The sequence below is a fragment of the Triturus cristatus genome, chromosome 5_1 (assembly GCF_964204655.1).
Source record: "Triturus cristatus chromosome 5_1, aTriCri1.1, whole genome shotgun sequence".
In the NCBI taxonomy this organism is placed as follows: domain Eukaryota; kingdom Metazoa; phylum Chordata; class Amphibia; order Caudata; family Salamandridae; genus Triturus; species Triturus cristatus.
Window position 1 is genome coordinate 400,245,302 of NC_140587.1, and position 16,843 is coordinate 400,262,144.

General features: G+C 46.5%; 1 protein-coding gene across 2 annotated transcripts in view; it reads right to left on the bottom strand.

Annotated features, from left to right (window-relative positions):
* Positions 1 to 16,843, bottom strand: part of FZD6 (frizzled class receptor 6) — a 281,494-nt gene that overhangs the window by 252,165 nt on the left and 12,486 nt on the right. The window contains exon 2 of one of the 2 annotated variants that reach the window (XM_085605127.1): positions 3,309 to 3,384. The exons of the other annotated variant lie outside the window; for it this stretch is intronic. The gene's annotated coding sequence lies outside the window, so the exon portion shown is untranslated. The remainder of the gene's footprint in view (positions 1 to 3,308; positions 3,385 to 16,843) is intronic. 2 annotated transcript variants of the gene reach the window in all.

Here is a 16,843-nt window from a genome sequence, read left to right on the forward strand (position 1 = left end):
TACAACTACCCTTATCATTGGCAGACCGTCTGGCCATTGTCAAGATGGTCGTCCTGCCTAAACTCCTCTACATCTTTAATAACATCCCCATCACCCCACCGAAGGCTGTATATTTCAAAGATTGACTACTATTGTAACTCGCCTAATATTGACGGGCAAACAAGCGCACATAGAGTTACGTGCCCTAACACTACCGTTCTCCAAAGGAGGTTTTAAGGTCCCAGATTTCCTCCTCTATTATTTATGTGCTCAAGCGCAATATGTGCATTATTGATATCACCCCATCCCCTACCTACCCCATCTAGCAATTGAAGACGGTGATGCGCATCCCATCCCACTGAGTACTATTCTACCACATCGATGTGCCCGAATACACCCACACGCAATAAACACCATCGATACTACTAATGCAGCTTGGCAAAAGAGCTGGCAAATAAACTGCCACACTACGCACTGGCGTTGCCCTTACAATTTCACCCAGAGTTATCGGTCACCCAAGAAAAAGTGGGAACAGACTTATTATGGCAAGTGGGTATAGACAAAATGGGAGACTTTTATACTAACGGCACCTTTATAGAGCCTAAAGATCTACTATACATTAGCAATAAGATGTTACTTTTTCAGTTTACCTACCATAGATTGCAGGGAGCCATTAAGAAACTCTATCCCACTTATCCGAGCGAACCGCCTCAACTAAATATCCTGCAAATCATCATCACCACACCGCACAGTACCCATATGGTTACACGACTATATGCACAACTTCAAGGCGACATTGATGACAAAACACACAAAGCATTGGAGCGATAGAACAACACGCTTGATACTCACCTCAGAGAGGAAGAAAGGGCGGTCTGCTTCACCATAACTAGTATGCTCAGACCGAATGGCAATTTACGCCTTCTACACTATAAATACCTGCACCAAACATATCATACTCCTGCTCAATTATACATATATGGCCTCCGTCCAGATACACAATGTCAACGGTGTGGTGCAGATAATGCCAATTTTATTAATCTTGCATGGCACTGTATTTCAATTAGAGCATACTGGACTGAGGTTGCGCAGCTGCTGAGTGAGATGTTGGGAATCTCTATTGACTGTACGATTCGAACATGTCTACTGGGCCTAGTCAATAATGTACGAGCCACCAAACGTAAATTTTGCATGATAGCACTGCTCTTAGCTAAACATAGAATTTCATTGAACTGGGGTAGCAGGGACACCCCACGGGCCAAACAATGGATTAAGGATATGGCTTATTATAAAGATACCCTAAAAACATATGAGGAAGAGCTACCCGCAGAATCCAAACCCAGAGACTATAGGGATGCATTTGGATGCCTATCTCCAAGCACACCAAACTGTATAGCTGTGAATTGATGTATAAGACGTAATGGTATGGTTGATGGTAAAGTTGACATTCTGCAATGTAATGTATGGATACTTTATCTATCTTGAAGCCTGTATGTTCTTTGTTTCGAGCATTGTATGCCTTTGATAAAATGCTTATAAATAAAAATAAAAGTGGCAGTATACTGCACACACAGGGCCTGCAGTGGCAGGCCTGAGACATGGTTAAGGGGCTACTTATGTGGGTGGCACAAGCAGTGCAGAAGGCCTACTAGTAACATTTAATTTACAGGCCCATGGCACATATGGTTCTCTTTACTAGGAACTTATAAGTACATTTAATGTGCCAATTTCTTATGAGCCAATGCTACTATGTTTTAGGGAGACAGCACATGCACTTTAGCACTGGTTAGCAGTGGCAAAGTCCTCGGAGTCCTAAAGCCAACATAAACGAGGTCAGAAAAAATAGGAGGAAGGCAAAAGGTTTGGGGTAACCCTGAATAAAGGGCCATTTCCAACAAGTGCTAACTGGCAGAACTTCGCCTATCAACATTTAAGACATGACACATACTGAAAGGAGAGGCACATTTAAAACAAGCATTTGCAATGCAATAGGTCTTGCATTTGTGAGAGTTTGAGCTATTAGCATTGTAAATGACAAGGCCTTTTATTTATATGTTTTGAAAACCTTCAAGCAGTGCATGAACACACACTTTGTACTTGTAGTCGTTGCTTACGAGAAGCAAGGCTGGCAGTAACTCCGCCTCTTTTACTGCCAGCCTTGCTTCTTGTAAGCAAGGAATATAAGTACAAAGTGCGTGTTTACGCACTCCTTGCAGGTTTTCAAAACAGAAATAAAAGACAGTGCCATTTACAATGACAACAGCCCAAACTCTCGCAATTGCGATATTGATCGCATTGCAAATGCTTGTTGTAATATGGAGTCTTTGTGTGTGAGGGGGCAGGAGTGCCTGTGCAGGCCTATGTCGTGGGCGTTGCTGTTATGGTGCATTAGCATCCACGTTATGTGCAGACACACATTCCTATTTCTTTGTCTGGGGCCGTTTTGGTTTTGGGTTCTAAAAATGTTGACACCTGCTATAGACAACTTATATGTGACACCGGGTCTTAACCCCTTCGGTGCTCATGACGGAATGGTTCCGTCATGACCCACGGTTGAGCTGTGCTCATGACGGAACCATTCCGTCATGACCACACCCGCGCAAGATTCCGCCAGCACAGCGGCGGAATCTGCGCAGCATCGAAGGGGTTAAGCACTTGTTCACACTTTCAAAGAATCTCCTTGCTAGGATACCCTCTGGCCTTTTAACTTCCTGCTGCAGGACTCAAGCCAGTAGGGAACAGCATCAGGCTACAGGACTGCTCAAACCTGTGACCATCATGATACAAACAGAACCTTAAGGAGGTGTCGACACACCTCCTTAAGGTTCCGTTTGTATCATGATGGTCACAGGTTTGAATCTCTACAAGCCGGGATGACTCCGTCTTTCATCCTTAAGAGGCCCATAGCACCAGTCTCACTGGAGATGGGTGGCAGCCACACTCTATTTACAGACCGAGAGAAATAATGTTTGTAGCACTTCAATGGCGCACAGAATGTGGCACGAGTGAGGCTTTCTAGTGAGGCATCAGAGTTGGCACTTGTGCACGATTCCCAGGTTTCCATGGCAGACAGGAGCCCAAGATACCCGGTGATGATGTTTGGGTTGGTATGCCCTGCCGGGCATGAGGCTGGGCACTGAGCTAATCCCCGATAGCTTAGATGCTAGGTAATAACGGGGCCTTCCGTGAGCTCTGGGTGAATCAGTGGCGAGGGTGAGAGGAGGCAAGAGGGTGACCGCTGGCTCCATGCCCGATAGGTCGAGAGACCACTTGACAACTCATGGGTAGAAAGCGCTACATAACTTAAAAGGTGTATGTGTAAAGCGTACCTTCAGTCTTGGCGCTGAAAAATGGGTGTTTACAGTTGCCCAGCTTCATGCTACTTATGTTATCGACCTCGGACAGCTGAAATATATAAAAGAGTAGTGGTTCATCCGGAACGAATTTTCTTATAATGTAATTTTGGCAAATTAAAAGAAAATCAGTGCATACACTTAATGTAACGAACATTGTCACAGTCCAGCCTCGTGCTGTCCAAGAAAAAACTTTCCAGTGTGTATTTTAACCAGTGGTCGAAGTGGGGAAAAAAAAGTAGGGGAACTGTGGGTGGAGAATCAGAGGGCGGGAATAACCCATGAACTGGGTCAGTGGGCGGAGTCAGAGGTGTGGCCAGAAAGAGCAAAACATCCCAATTTTTAGTATTTGTTTGGTATTTCACTGACCATTTACAACGTATTACATTATTTAATTCAACCAAGGGATACACATGTTTATTAAAGGTTGAATATGAGTTATTGACATTAAAATGTATTCACAAAGTGGGATACGTTTCCAATGACAGAATGAACCAAATACACTTAAGTGGAAGTACAAGCCATTTGTCTCCCAGCCATGCAGTTTCTGTCATCAGCACTTCTCCCTTTTCCCGCAAGTGAGTTTAAACATGAAGAACAAAATATCCCAGTTAGCAAATATTTTCTATACAATTATGGCTCTGCCATATTTGCCACATATTACAGCATCTGTTCCATAATCTGATGATTTTAACTAATAAATTGTTTGTAGCTCAAATGTATCAAACGTTACAAAAAAATATGACTTGTGTTGCTGCGAATTGGAGGGCCCTTTGCAAAGGTTGACTGGTCACCTCTCTCACTGCTGCATTTGACTGTGACACTGGTACTAATGAGGCAAAATATTTGCATAGACTTTTAGTATGTATAAAAATGTCAAAATAATAAAGTATCATTAAATATACCGCATTATGCTGCAGACTTTTGTTTGCTGCATAATTTAGTCAACACTGTGGCATAATTTTGTTCTTTCTTGCTGTATAATTCTACTGCCCCCAAAGCAGGCAGCTCATGTTAAAAGTGCTTGTGCATGGAGCAGAGAGGCCGTGAAGTTTGCAAACTTAGTTTGGTGTGCATGCAAATCCTGCACTGCCAATCCCTAGTGAGTTGCACTACTATTGCTGAAACAAGGCCAATTGAGGTACCAGTGGGTGAGGCAGACTGACTTCAAGGGTCATGTGACCTCAGCGACCAAGTCACTGTCACTCTGGGGTGTGTTGCTTCGTAAGCCTGCCGGCAAGACTGGAGGTGAACTTCATCATGGATTGTAGTGGACAGGCCTTCAAGGTTAACCCACACTTGCCACTGCTAGGGCCCACCTGCTGGTGCTAAGACACCTGGGCTTCTACAGTCTAGCTGGGCCTTCTAAGGTCTAGCATGGGAATGTGCTCCCTCTGGAGAGTGGTTTGGTGGAGGGGTCATGAAGGCTGAACTGGGTTCCCAAGACCCAAATTCGGCAGCTCTGGCCACAGTGCCACATCCTCTCCCACACTGAACACCATCCCGCCCCACTGAGAGAAACTTCGCACTGCCTTCAGCTATAACCCAGTTGTGCTGCGCTATAAACACCTGGATGTGACTCAATTCAAATTATGCACTAGACAAGTAATATGCTGCCCGAAAAAAAGTAAGAACAACTTGGGAAAATCAATTACTCATAGTGAATGCAAGATTAAGTAAAACATGTGAAATGTAAGCAGGTACAATATGCTGTTAACAGGGCGCAAGAAGAAGAAATTGCAACTTCCATTTGTACTGCACAAAGCAGCCAAATACAAGTTACAAATCGCCATTTAAGATTGTTTATGTGCAGGAAGGGACACCTCCCTGCACATAAACAATCATTCCACCGCAACGTAGGCACCCTTTCACTATGGTGCAAGGGTGACTGTGTTGGCGATAGGCAGCTGAAATTATCACCAGCGCAGGGAGAAACGCAGGGCTGCATTGTATTGTTGTAAATATGGTGCAGCCCTGCATTTCAGAAGTGGCAGAGTGCGGCGTTAAGCCAAGAAGGCTAACGCTGCGCTCTGTCACTTCTTTGTAAATATGCCCCGTTGTTTAAAGAAAGACGACAAAACAAAAGTGGCGCTTCACTGGCAAACTCTGTAAAGGGGCCCTAATGTGTTTTGGTGTGAATAAAACCAATCTGGCCACTTTGCGACCACTCTGACTTGCTTTATTAGTTATTTTTAGTATTTTGAACCATTTTTCTCTCTGCCCAGAGGCTGCCCTTTGTAATAGCATGCTATGTCACTATTTCATCTCTGTTAGGTCTATTTTTATGTAAATTGGAATTAATAAGGCTATTGGTTCCCTTCATATTCTAGTTCGAAACTCTGTTGTGCCTGTTTGAACACTCTCGGTCTTCGTGCTCCTGGGCCCTTGGTACCCGCAGCTTATCTTCAGCCTTTATGAGAAGCCTCTTCAATACATTACAGACATTTGCCACAAAAGGGTTTCTTTCTTTTTTTGGATCCATTTCACAGGGGAACAAATAAAGGGAAGAGAGAGTAAGAGCTGTTTCTTAAAGTCACGGTTTTCAGCAACAGAGAAGGAGCCACACAGAAAGAGAGGCAATAAGAGGAAGAAGTAAGAGAGATGGGGGCAGCGGCATAGTGGAAGCGGACACTGTCCTTGTTTTCCCTGGACAAGAAGGAAGAGAGACAGAGTCCTTTTCCTTCTATGCTCACCCCGCCCGTTCCCGCACGGCCATGAATGGCTGAGACTTATGTATAAGCTTTCGCTATTTCTGCCGTCCTGGGACACATTTCCAAAAACAGAAAAGTAGGGGAACGGATTGCTTACATTTTAAGAAGTAGGGGCACGTCGTGCCCTTCCGATCCCCCCCACTTCGACCACTGATTTGAACAGACAGCTATAGCGTCTTCTGTCGGCTGTTTATTCAAGCCAGTTAAGCTTGTGTGCAGTGGGTTCAAGGGCGTTTCCAACTCAGTCGTAGCACCGAGTTTTCATCACAACAAAGCTTGACAGGGACCCCTGAGGGGGACAGACACAAACCAACGAGCAATGTTTGCACTTGTCGTTAGTTCTGGTTCACGTATTCTTTGTGCATATTAAAACCACCCATGAGGCTAGACGGTGATAATGTTCACTACATTAAGTTTATGTACTGATTTTCTTTTTTTTGCCTAAACCACATGATTTAGAAAAGGCGATCCAGATGACCCACTGTTCCGTATATATGGCCAGCTTCACGGCGTCTGCCACTGGTTTGTGTACCTCGGAAGGATGCAAGGCTGAATTGAATTGGCCCGTGACAGACTCCTGGCGTGGATGTGTTAGTCCACCAGTCGGGCTTAGAACAATGTCCCTGTCTTAGACCATTTTGTTGTGGAGTAGCAATGATTGTGAAATCTCTCTGTAAAGCAGCAGACAACAAAGTCAAACATTGGGGAAAGCGTAAGTGTCGGCACTTGGCGCAAAGGATGGTCTTTGCATTGCACTATGTTTGTTACGTCGGAGCCATTCTCACTGCGAGAAGAAAACAAGTCATCTATCTGCCCAAGCAGTGGCACTAGGCAGTGTAATACACGCATTACAACCTCACTGAGAGAAGAAACAGGAAGTGATGCCACAGGCCCCTAACCTTCTGGTCTACGCTGGAGCTGGAGCAGGACAGCTGCTTGACGTGTGCCTGTGTTGGGAGAATGAGGATTCATCAGGCACCCTCAGAAATCAGCGCTGTGCCGTCAAACATGCTCAAGCTTGGCTCATGGGACAGTAACTCCTCTGTTTCCTTCCTCCCAAGCCAAGAGATACATCATGTGGAAAGCCTTAGCACTGCTCACGCAAGTGAGGCTCTCGCTGTAGCTGTAGTCAAGAACAAATCCCTTTTGGGTTGGCTTAATTTAAGAAGGCCAAAGCACTCATCACATTCAAAATATCACCAGAACATAATACCACCACCATCAAAGGCCAAAATGTGTACAAAGTATACAAATATTTTATTAAAAATTATCCGACAATAATCAAAAGCAAGAGATCATTTTACAATGTTAAAAAAAGATAAAAACATACACATAATTCAATCTACACAATTAATCAAAGGGAGACTCTGCAAGAAAGATACTTTCTAGTCATAACGGGGGCTCCGTTAGAACAAAGTAGAGGCGGCTTACCTGGGATCAATCAGTAAAGTACTGCTCTGTGGGCAACACTCTAATGGCCCTTGAGCTGTTGGGTCTGAATTTATCTGTATTGCCCCAGGTTGGCTTTGTGGGATTATCAGGGCGCTTTCTGGGATTTGTGTTAGCGTAGCCTCCGTTGGTTTACTTGGTGCTGAGTATAGTAACACGATGTGAGGAACATGCTTGATACCCGGTTTTCACGGGATCTTGCGGTTTCGTGCAAATGCAAGATATTAACTACATAAATAGTATACAGGAATGGGCGAGGAATCATGACAGTCTTCTTTGTAGTACTAGAATGTTTTCTACAACGGCGGGTGAATGGCACCATGTCGCGTATTAGGAACTAATTAAAAGGTCTATTCCTGTGCTTTTTAGAATTAATCACATAAATAGTATATAGGAAGGGCCGAGCAATCATGATAGTCTTCCTTTGAAGTACTACAATGTTTTTTTATAGCGACTGGTGAACGGCACCATGTCAGGTATTAGGAATCAATTAAATAGTCTATTTCTGTGTCTTTCAGAATTAACACAACCGGCCAGAATTGATGAAATCTCGCCAAGTTGCACAGGGGTTTTGGTATAATATAACCACGGAAAACTTTTTTATTACGGCAAAATATATTTTAGACTACAGACTATTTGAATGACGAATATTTCAGAAGATACAAGCCCAACACAAATTTAAGGGAACACTAAATTTGGATGTGTCTGGTACCTATGACTGTTAAATATAGCTACATAGATATATGGGATTCTATAGTGTATTTTCTTTTATTGCAGTGGCAGGGTGTGGCCTTCCTCTACTTTTATTTCCAATATTGGAAGCACCTTGAATAGACAATTGGAAGGTAGGTTTGTTTCGCTACTGAGCACTCACCCTATAACTAGAGGTATGATTTTGAGCAATATTTCAAGGACTAAGGGTCGTTATCTCCACAGATCAATCCTGAATTCCGAGAGAGAAGCCCTACGGAGAGAATAGTTAATCCTCATGTATGGGCCTGCGGATAATAGCTACTGCAGTTAATTTTGGATGTACAGCCCGATACCGTGACAGGTAGACACTTTATTATATTTGAAAAGTCCATCTAAAATTGAGGCTTTTGATCATCTTGACCCTCATGGGTTTTTACTCTATAACTATAACAAATAGAAATCGTCAAGGGATGTATAGGCACCCTTTTCCTGGGGGGTGGAGGAAATGTTTTTTCCCCCCTCCGTCGAGATTACTCTATCTCATCATTTCTATGAGTATAGATTGGATGAGTGTGGTAAATGGTGCGGTGAGTGAAATGGAATGTACTGTATCACTAGGATATAAACACTGTCTTTTATGGATTTCAAAGGCTGATTTTTTTTTGTGTATCTTTTTCTTGTAACATGTATAGATCCAAAAAATCCATGTGGGAGGTATTATTTCTTGTCCTGAGGAAGGTTGTGTTTTGAACAGGGATACCCACCGAAACGCATCGGCGCACACTGTCTAAAGGCATACTGTAGATTGTGGTGACATTTGTGATCTGTTCTTGTGAAAACCTAATGCACAACGACTATATGTGTTGAACAAATGATCTGGATCTAATGTATGTGCTTTTTTTATGACTAGAAAGTATCTTTCTTGCAGAGTCTCTCTTTGATTAATTGTGTAGATTGAATTATGTGTATGTTTTTTAACACTGTAAAATGATCTCTTGCTCTTGATTATTGTCGGATAATTTTTAATAAAATATTTTAATACTTTGTACACATTTTGGCCTTTGATGGTGGTGGCATTATGTTCTGGTGATATTTTGAATGTGAGGAGTGCTTTGGCTTCCTTGAATTAAGCTAACCCAAAGGGGATTTGTTCTTGACAATGGTCTATTTGGTGCCCCTACTCCTTTGGCGGTTAAGGGGCCCCTCTCATTTGTTTTGTATATTGTATCTCACTGTAGCTGTCCAAGAGAACTCTCGGAGACTGTCATTTAATTCTATTCAGCACCATGCCATTTTATTGAGCTTTAGTGGCAGAGCGGGTTACACCAGTGTTGCCAAAGTAAATGACCCGGTTACTTACCGGTAATCTTCATTACTCCATATATTGTCTTCTTCGCCACACGAGTCACAAAGTGACCTTCAGCTCCACACCAGAACCCTCCAAAGCAAAGTTAGCATCCCATGCCTCCCATCCGTACGCAGCATGGACAACCCTCGTCACCTAGGACCCCCTGTGAGAGGAGAGTCGGCCAATCCCACTACCTGAAGAACTACCAAGCCCCAAGAACCCGATTTAGCACAACAGAGAGGGAGGGATGGGGACTCGTGTGGCGAGGAAGACAGTACTCGGAGTATTGAAGATTACCGGTAAGTATCCGGGGCATTACCTCCTTGTAAGCATTACTTCCTTGTAGGTCTTCCTCTTCACATGAGTCACAAAGTGAGAATATACCCAAGCCAAGCAGCTTCAGAGCACACAAAAGAAACCACCAACAATGACTAGATGCAATAGAACCAGGTTTAATTTATAACAGCAAAATCAAATGGACTAAACCACATAGGATAACACATAGTCAAAGCACGAGCTGGAAGAACCAGCACCGAGAACAGCCTCAGCGAAACCCCCAGAAGGCAGACCACCCTGGTTTGTGACCAGACCGGACCAAAAGTCACAACAAACTGTCACAACAACAGAAAGGCGCAGTCCGATCCAAATACAGCAAGATGAGCCGACGAACATTCAGAAGCGAGAGAGACGAATCCGACCCAGACTCCGAAGTAGGAGGAAAAGACGGCAACACCACCTCGCTGGAGCAGTTGACCACCGAAGGAATCTTGGGGAGAAACCTCAGGTCAGGACGTAACAGAAGACGATCCGGGAGGACTCACAATAATGGAGGAGACCGCAGAAAGGAGCCAGTCTCCCTAATCTGATCAGACGAAACGATTGCCACCAAAAACACCACCTTAAAGGTGAGAAACTTCAAATCCACCAGACCACCAGACCCAAGGGTTCAAAGGGAACACCCTGAATGGCCCGTCAAACCAACAAAAGATCCTAGGAAGGAGCTAGGCAAACAGCCCGAGGCCGCTGCAAAAAGCAACTCCGAAGCAAGCAGCCACAAGAGAATAGAGTTCGTCCAGTACCGGACTGCGAAAAGCCCGCAGGGTGGAAGGCGCCAGGCCCAGGGAAACGCTTCAGCAAGAAAATCGAGGACCCTCAATGGATCCACAGACACAGGGTCAACGCCCTTCAACCCACACCACCAAGAGAAGGAAGCCCAATGACGGGAGTAAGAAAGCAGAGTAGAAGCACGGTGGTAACCCTGAAGCAAGTCCACAACTTCTAGGGAACAACCCTATGCCAGGAAGTTCACTCTTTCAAGAGCCAGGCCTGAAGATGAAGCTGTCGTAACACCCCCAACCAGGAGCGGGGAGCCCAGGGGTAAGGAAGATCCGGAATTGCCCAGCACTCCTGGACAGTCAACTACATCAGAAGCGGAAACCAAGGACGGTGAACCCAGCCAGGAACCACCAACAGGACGAACGCCTTCTCCTGGCAGATCTTGCACAGGACGTGTGGAATCAAGGGAAACGGGGGAAATACGTACAGCAGGGAGTACGGCCAATGGAACGACAACGCATCCAACCACCATGCCCCTGGGCACAGGAGAAGAGCGCAGAAGTGAGGTAAGAGAGCATTGAACTCGCCCACAAACAAGTCTATCGTCAGCTGACCAAACCAGACCTGCAGCTGTCGGAACACGGATACCCTCAGGGAAATGGCAGCCATCGATGGAAACACCCGGCTCAGGTGATCCGCCATGATGTTCTCCCTCCCTAGGAGATACACCGCTCTGAGAGAGAAGACTGAAGTCTCGGCCCAAGTCGGGAGCATCCGGGTCAGGGGCTAAAGGGAGCAAACCATGCAACCCCCTCCTTATTGATTTACCCATCACTACCGGATCGTCCCTCTGGACCAAAACATGATGACCCCGGAGAACAGTGGCAAACTCCAGGCAAGGCAGGTGAGCGGACTTCAACTCCTGAAAGTTGGAGGAGCAACTCGCCTGCAGATGATTCCACCGACACTGAACAGACCAGGAATCCAGGGTCGCCCCCCAGCCCAGGAGACTGGCATCGGTTGTGACCACCTGTGACCGGGAGACCAGGAATAAAGACCCCTGGAGAAATGGGACTCCACTAACCACCAGCCCAGATTGGCGCAGATCTGTGGAGACACCACTATCAGGAAGTCGTAAATCTCCAAACAGGGGGCCCACCGGGACAGGAGATTGTTAGACCTGTCAGCCCTTTGGGTGGTCCCTCCTCATCATTATTTATTTTGTCCCACTTTTGCCTCAAACCCTGTTTGAATTTTTCCTTTTTGGGAACCACCAGACTTTTTCGTGTTGCTGCAGATTCAGGGAGCCATTTTATCTACCCCTGGAACTTCTGTCTGAGGGCCTGGAGCACAAAATGGTGGCCACCTGTGACATCACCAGCATCCACTGGAACCTACTAGCACCTTCCAGAACATTCCAGAACCCTGTGACCGTTGGAGGCGGTTTAGAATGTTGGGGAGTTAAGAGAGAGAGTTGACAGTTGGAGCTGGCAGTTGGCACCTGACTGGTGAGGAGTGAGCAGCACAACAGTGAAGGAGGAAGGAGTGAAGCAGCAGGGGTGGAAACTTGTGCCTGGAGTGGGGTCCATAAACCCACCCTTGATACTAGTCCCTACTGATGGATCCCAGCCTGTAGCCCTGTGTGGGAAGAAGCCAGAAAAACTCATCCTAAGGACCTGGACAGCAGGAACAGGCCTTAGAAGCAGAAAGCAGCAAGATCCTGACCTGGAAACTGGTTTCCCTGGAGTCCGGCGTCGAGTAGCCTAAGACCTGGAGCCCGAGGTGGAGAAGCGGCGCTGACTGAAGAAGCAGACGTCGTACCCGGAGCCGCCTGAGGTCGTGAGAGGGCGCCGACGGAGGTCGTGAGGAATACCAAAGGTCGAGGAGGAAGTTAACCGAGGTCGAGTGAGCGGCGTCATCGGAGGAGTGAAGTCCACCCTCCGGAGTCGTCGGAGACCGAGGTGAAGTGTACCGGAGGTCGGGAGTGAGGATCGCACTCCGGAAGCGCCCGGAACCTGAGAGGAGGAGCACCGGAGGTCGGGGGTGAGGATCGCACCCCGGAGTCGCCGGAAGTCGACATCGAGGCCAGGCCGGCGTCATCGAAGCCGAGAGCGCCATCGGACCGGAGCCGCCCGAAGTCGACATCGAGTAGAGACTGCCCGACGCCGTCGAATCGGAGGTCGAGATCGAACCGAGGCCGCCGACATCGGACCGGACCCGCCTACCGGCGTCGTCTAGAACTGACATTGTGCCGAGGCCGCCGAGACCGAACCGGAACCGCCTCACGGCATCGACACGACTCCAGCGGCGTCGGAGCATCAGAAAAAGGGCAGTAAGTGGAGTAGAGGGCGCCTAAGGCCCTGTGGAGACCTGAGAGACTGCTCTAAGGGGCTAGGGAGGTGCTGGAACCAACCTGACTGTGCCAGGGGTGAATTGGGACTAACCTAGAGAGGTTGTGTGGAGAGAGAAAGCCAGGGCACTGGTATTCCCCCCTTGATCTACCTCAGTTTAGGCCTCAGCCTTGTCCCAGCCAGGGAGTAGAACCCCTCAAGCCTTCCACAACCCTACAAGCTGTGCCTGGGCCAAATCAGCCCTTAGGAATTGAAAAGTGATCTGATTACATGAGTGTTGCTGTATACTCTTAATTATTTATTGGGGGGCCCTGTATTTATTGTGGTTAACCTATTTATTGCTTCACTATATTTATTGGTCCACAGGACTTGTTGGTGTACAATATTTATTGGTGACAGTATTTATTGCCTCAGAATATTTAATTGCCTGTATTACCTGCACTGTTATTTATGTCCTTTATATTTATGATCACCCCTATTTATTGAATCTCCAGACAGTATTTATTTGATCTGCACTATTTAAAATTTGTATATTGTGATTGACTTATTTATTTTCTCCAATCAGCAACTAAGAGAAAAAGCAGATAAACAGATATTTTCATAATTTTTACGGTGTTGAGTCGTTTTTGGAACGGATGCACGCATGGTTATTGTATGGGTATGTTGTATGCTTAGCACGGAGCCTGATTCCTGACCACTCGAGCCAAGCTACCACAGTGTGTCCGGAAGACCACCACCACCCCTTCTAGTGTGGGAGTGGTTTTCCAACAGAGATGATTTACCAAGGGGTACAAAGGGAGACGAGCCCACAGCAGGGTATTGATGGTAGCCGACATCAACCCCAGAAGACAACCCAGATCCATCCACAAAGTGCTCCTCCGTTCCACAGGCAAAAAGTCCATCACTCAGACCATGTCCAGGCGACCCCCGATGAACACCAAGTCTTGGGTCAGTAACAAGTGAGACTTCTGGAGGCTGATCAGGAACCCATGGGTGGACAGGACTTCGCAGACCCTCTGGATGTAAAGAGTCTCCTTAGAAAAAGAAGAGGCAGAGATCAGCCAGTCATCCAGATAGGGAAAAAGCCTGATCCCTTCCCTGTGGAGAATCCCAACCAAAGGGGCCAAAACTTTTGTGAAGACCCTTTGGGCAGAGGACAAACCAAAGGGAAGTACCTGGAACTGAAAGTGACAACCCCCACGCAAATCGGGAGGAAACTGGTGGATGGACACATGGAGGTAGGCATCTAGAAGGTCCAGAGAAGTCACAACCTCCCCCTGAACCAGTAGCGGGAGGATCTCCTGCAACAAAAGCATTTTAAATTTTACATGGGGAATGAAAGAATTAACCCGCTTCAAATCTAGAACTGGAGAAAACTCAACCGACACCTTCCTCACCAGAAACAGGACAGAATAAACACCCAATATCCCCTGTGTAGCAGAAACCGGCCGAATAGCTCCTTTTACGAGGAGGTCTTGGACACCGGCCATCAGGGCCTCCCATCTTCCCGATGCTGATGGCAGTGGGGTGGAAAGGAGCGCGTCCGGAGGGAGGGAGTTAAACACTATTGAGTAGCCTTCCGGGACAATCCATAGGGCCAACTGGTCTGAGATGGAGGCATCCCAAGCAGCGATGAGATTTAGCAGACGTCCACCCACCGGCGCTCCAGCCGCCGAGATCCGAGGACAGTCAGAACTTTGATGCGGGGGTCAAAACGGCAGGCTGAGACTGGGATTTGTTGACGTACGGGCAGCCCCGGCTGCGACACTGACCTCGAAATGGCAGATTACCCCTGGAGGTAGTATTGGGAGCAAATGCACGTTTGGGACCAAAAAAACTGCCACGAGAGGGACGGATGGGGGCCAACAGTTTCCTGCCCTCTGCGGATTTCTTAACCATCTCCTCCAGGGAAGTGCCAAACAGTTGTGTCCCTGAACAAGGAATTTTCATCAGGATCGCCTCTTGAGCAGCCTCTGCCTTCCAGTGGCGAGCTATACTTGGCGACGGGCCTGAATAGCAGCACCCCCAGCCGCTGCGGCAGCCCCCAAGGTGTCAAAAGGTATATCAGACAAAAGTCGCGTCTGCTGCTCCATGATCGCCAGGGTAGGAAGGACATGAGCGCCCTGTTCCAGTAGCTCAGCTAAGGATTGGAAGTCCTTCAACAGAGAATGGACTATGTATGATAAATAAGCGGAAGCTCGGATGGAGAAGTTGGCTGCCGCATAGGAATGTTTAGCAGCAGCTTCCACCCTCTTATCGACCGGGTCCGTTGGAGATGCATCCTCAGAAATGATGGGCCCCAGAGAAGACAGTCCAGCCATGAGAGAGGCAACTTTCACAGAGGAAGGATAATCCTTTGCAAAGTCCTGGATGGGGTATCGTTTGGACAAATATTGCGAGAAAGCCTATTTGTCTAGCTCCTGCCATTCATCATCAATTACTTTCTTCACCAAATGCAGCAGTAGTGACTAGGGCTTCTTGCGCTGATACTGCATGCAGAAAGCATCAGATAGTTCATCGACAGGGGGAATCGGGAATGCCATGTTATCCTTGATGTGTTGTAGGACATCCCGCAACCCCTGGCCCTGCACATAATGACCCCTGAGGTCCTCCTCTTTACCATCCCCTTCGTGCATGGAGGGAGGTCCAGTCGATGCCTCTTAGGGGAAGAGGGGCCCTGCCCCCCTTCGCGCACCTCAAAAGCTGCAGCCACCGCAGCCTGTATCACTGCCTGAATAGATTGCATAGACAGGGACTCAGAGTGGCTGGGAGTTGAATCCTGCAACTACCAGGGGTTCTGCCCCCTGTTCCATGGCGTACAAATAGGGACTACAAGCCGGGAGAGCAGTGACTCAATAAACTAAATCAGCAGACAGAAGAGGAAGCACGACCCCCACCTTAAATACTAAGATTTGTCGTAACCGTGAGGTGATTAGGCAAAAACCTCACTGTTACTGCGTATCTATGCAACCCGGATACACGTGCAGCTGGCTGTACTCTTTGGCCCTTAGTTTACATCGGGTACCTGAACGTGAGATAGACAATCTCATATGGTGTTTACCTCGACATCCTTACTAAGGAATTGATAGCAGTCTAATACAATATTCTTACCTGCATTACTTAAAAATAACACAAACACATTTTTAAATACATTTCCACATGGGACATAAAGAGAAATGCGATTTCTTGTACATTTGATATAAACGTAATGCACTGCAGTGATAGCTTTCTTACTGAGCTGAATGGTTGGGCACTAAATAAGTCCCTGTGTGAAATTTTACTTTATTCTCAGTTTACAATTAATAAATGAGAAAACGCCCACTATTGCGATCGAAATACTCCGATGTCTAGAATTATATTTAAGTATTGAAACCCATTTAACTAGCATTCAAAGATGAAAAATGCTAGCGACATGCGTAAAGCAACATTACAAAAAAAAGGTTTGGTAAAACCCAGATAAGAAAAGTAAGGAGACTGTGCTCGGCCGGTGCTCCTTAGTCTTAACTGGAAGTGACCTACCGGCTGAGTGAACAACTCAGGACGCAACAAAAAAGAGCGATGGAACAGTGCTCCAATGGTAAGTAGCAGGCGGGAGTAAAGTGGTTTTGTTGAAGACAATAGGCCTTGCAGACATCGCATGTGTGCTGCCTAGGCTCGACCTAAAAACAGTTCACTTTCTAGGTCATATGTGAAGTGCCCAAAAGACCTCTTGCTACCAGTGTTTACAATATCTTCACAAAGGACAACTGATCTTTGAAATGTCAGATGAAAGTGCTGCACATCGAGATGCTCTGCAATTCTGAAAATACGTTAGCAAAGCAGTAATGGCAATCATTTTAATAGATATTGACACAATGCTGCTCTCTACCCTATAATCAATACTCAGACTGCTTATAAGACCTG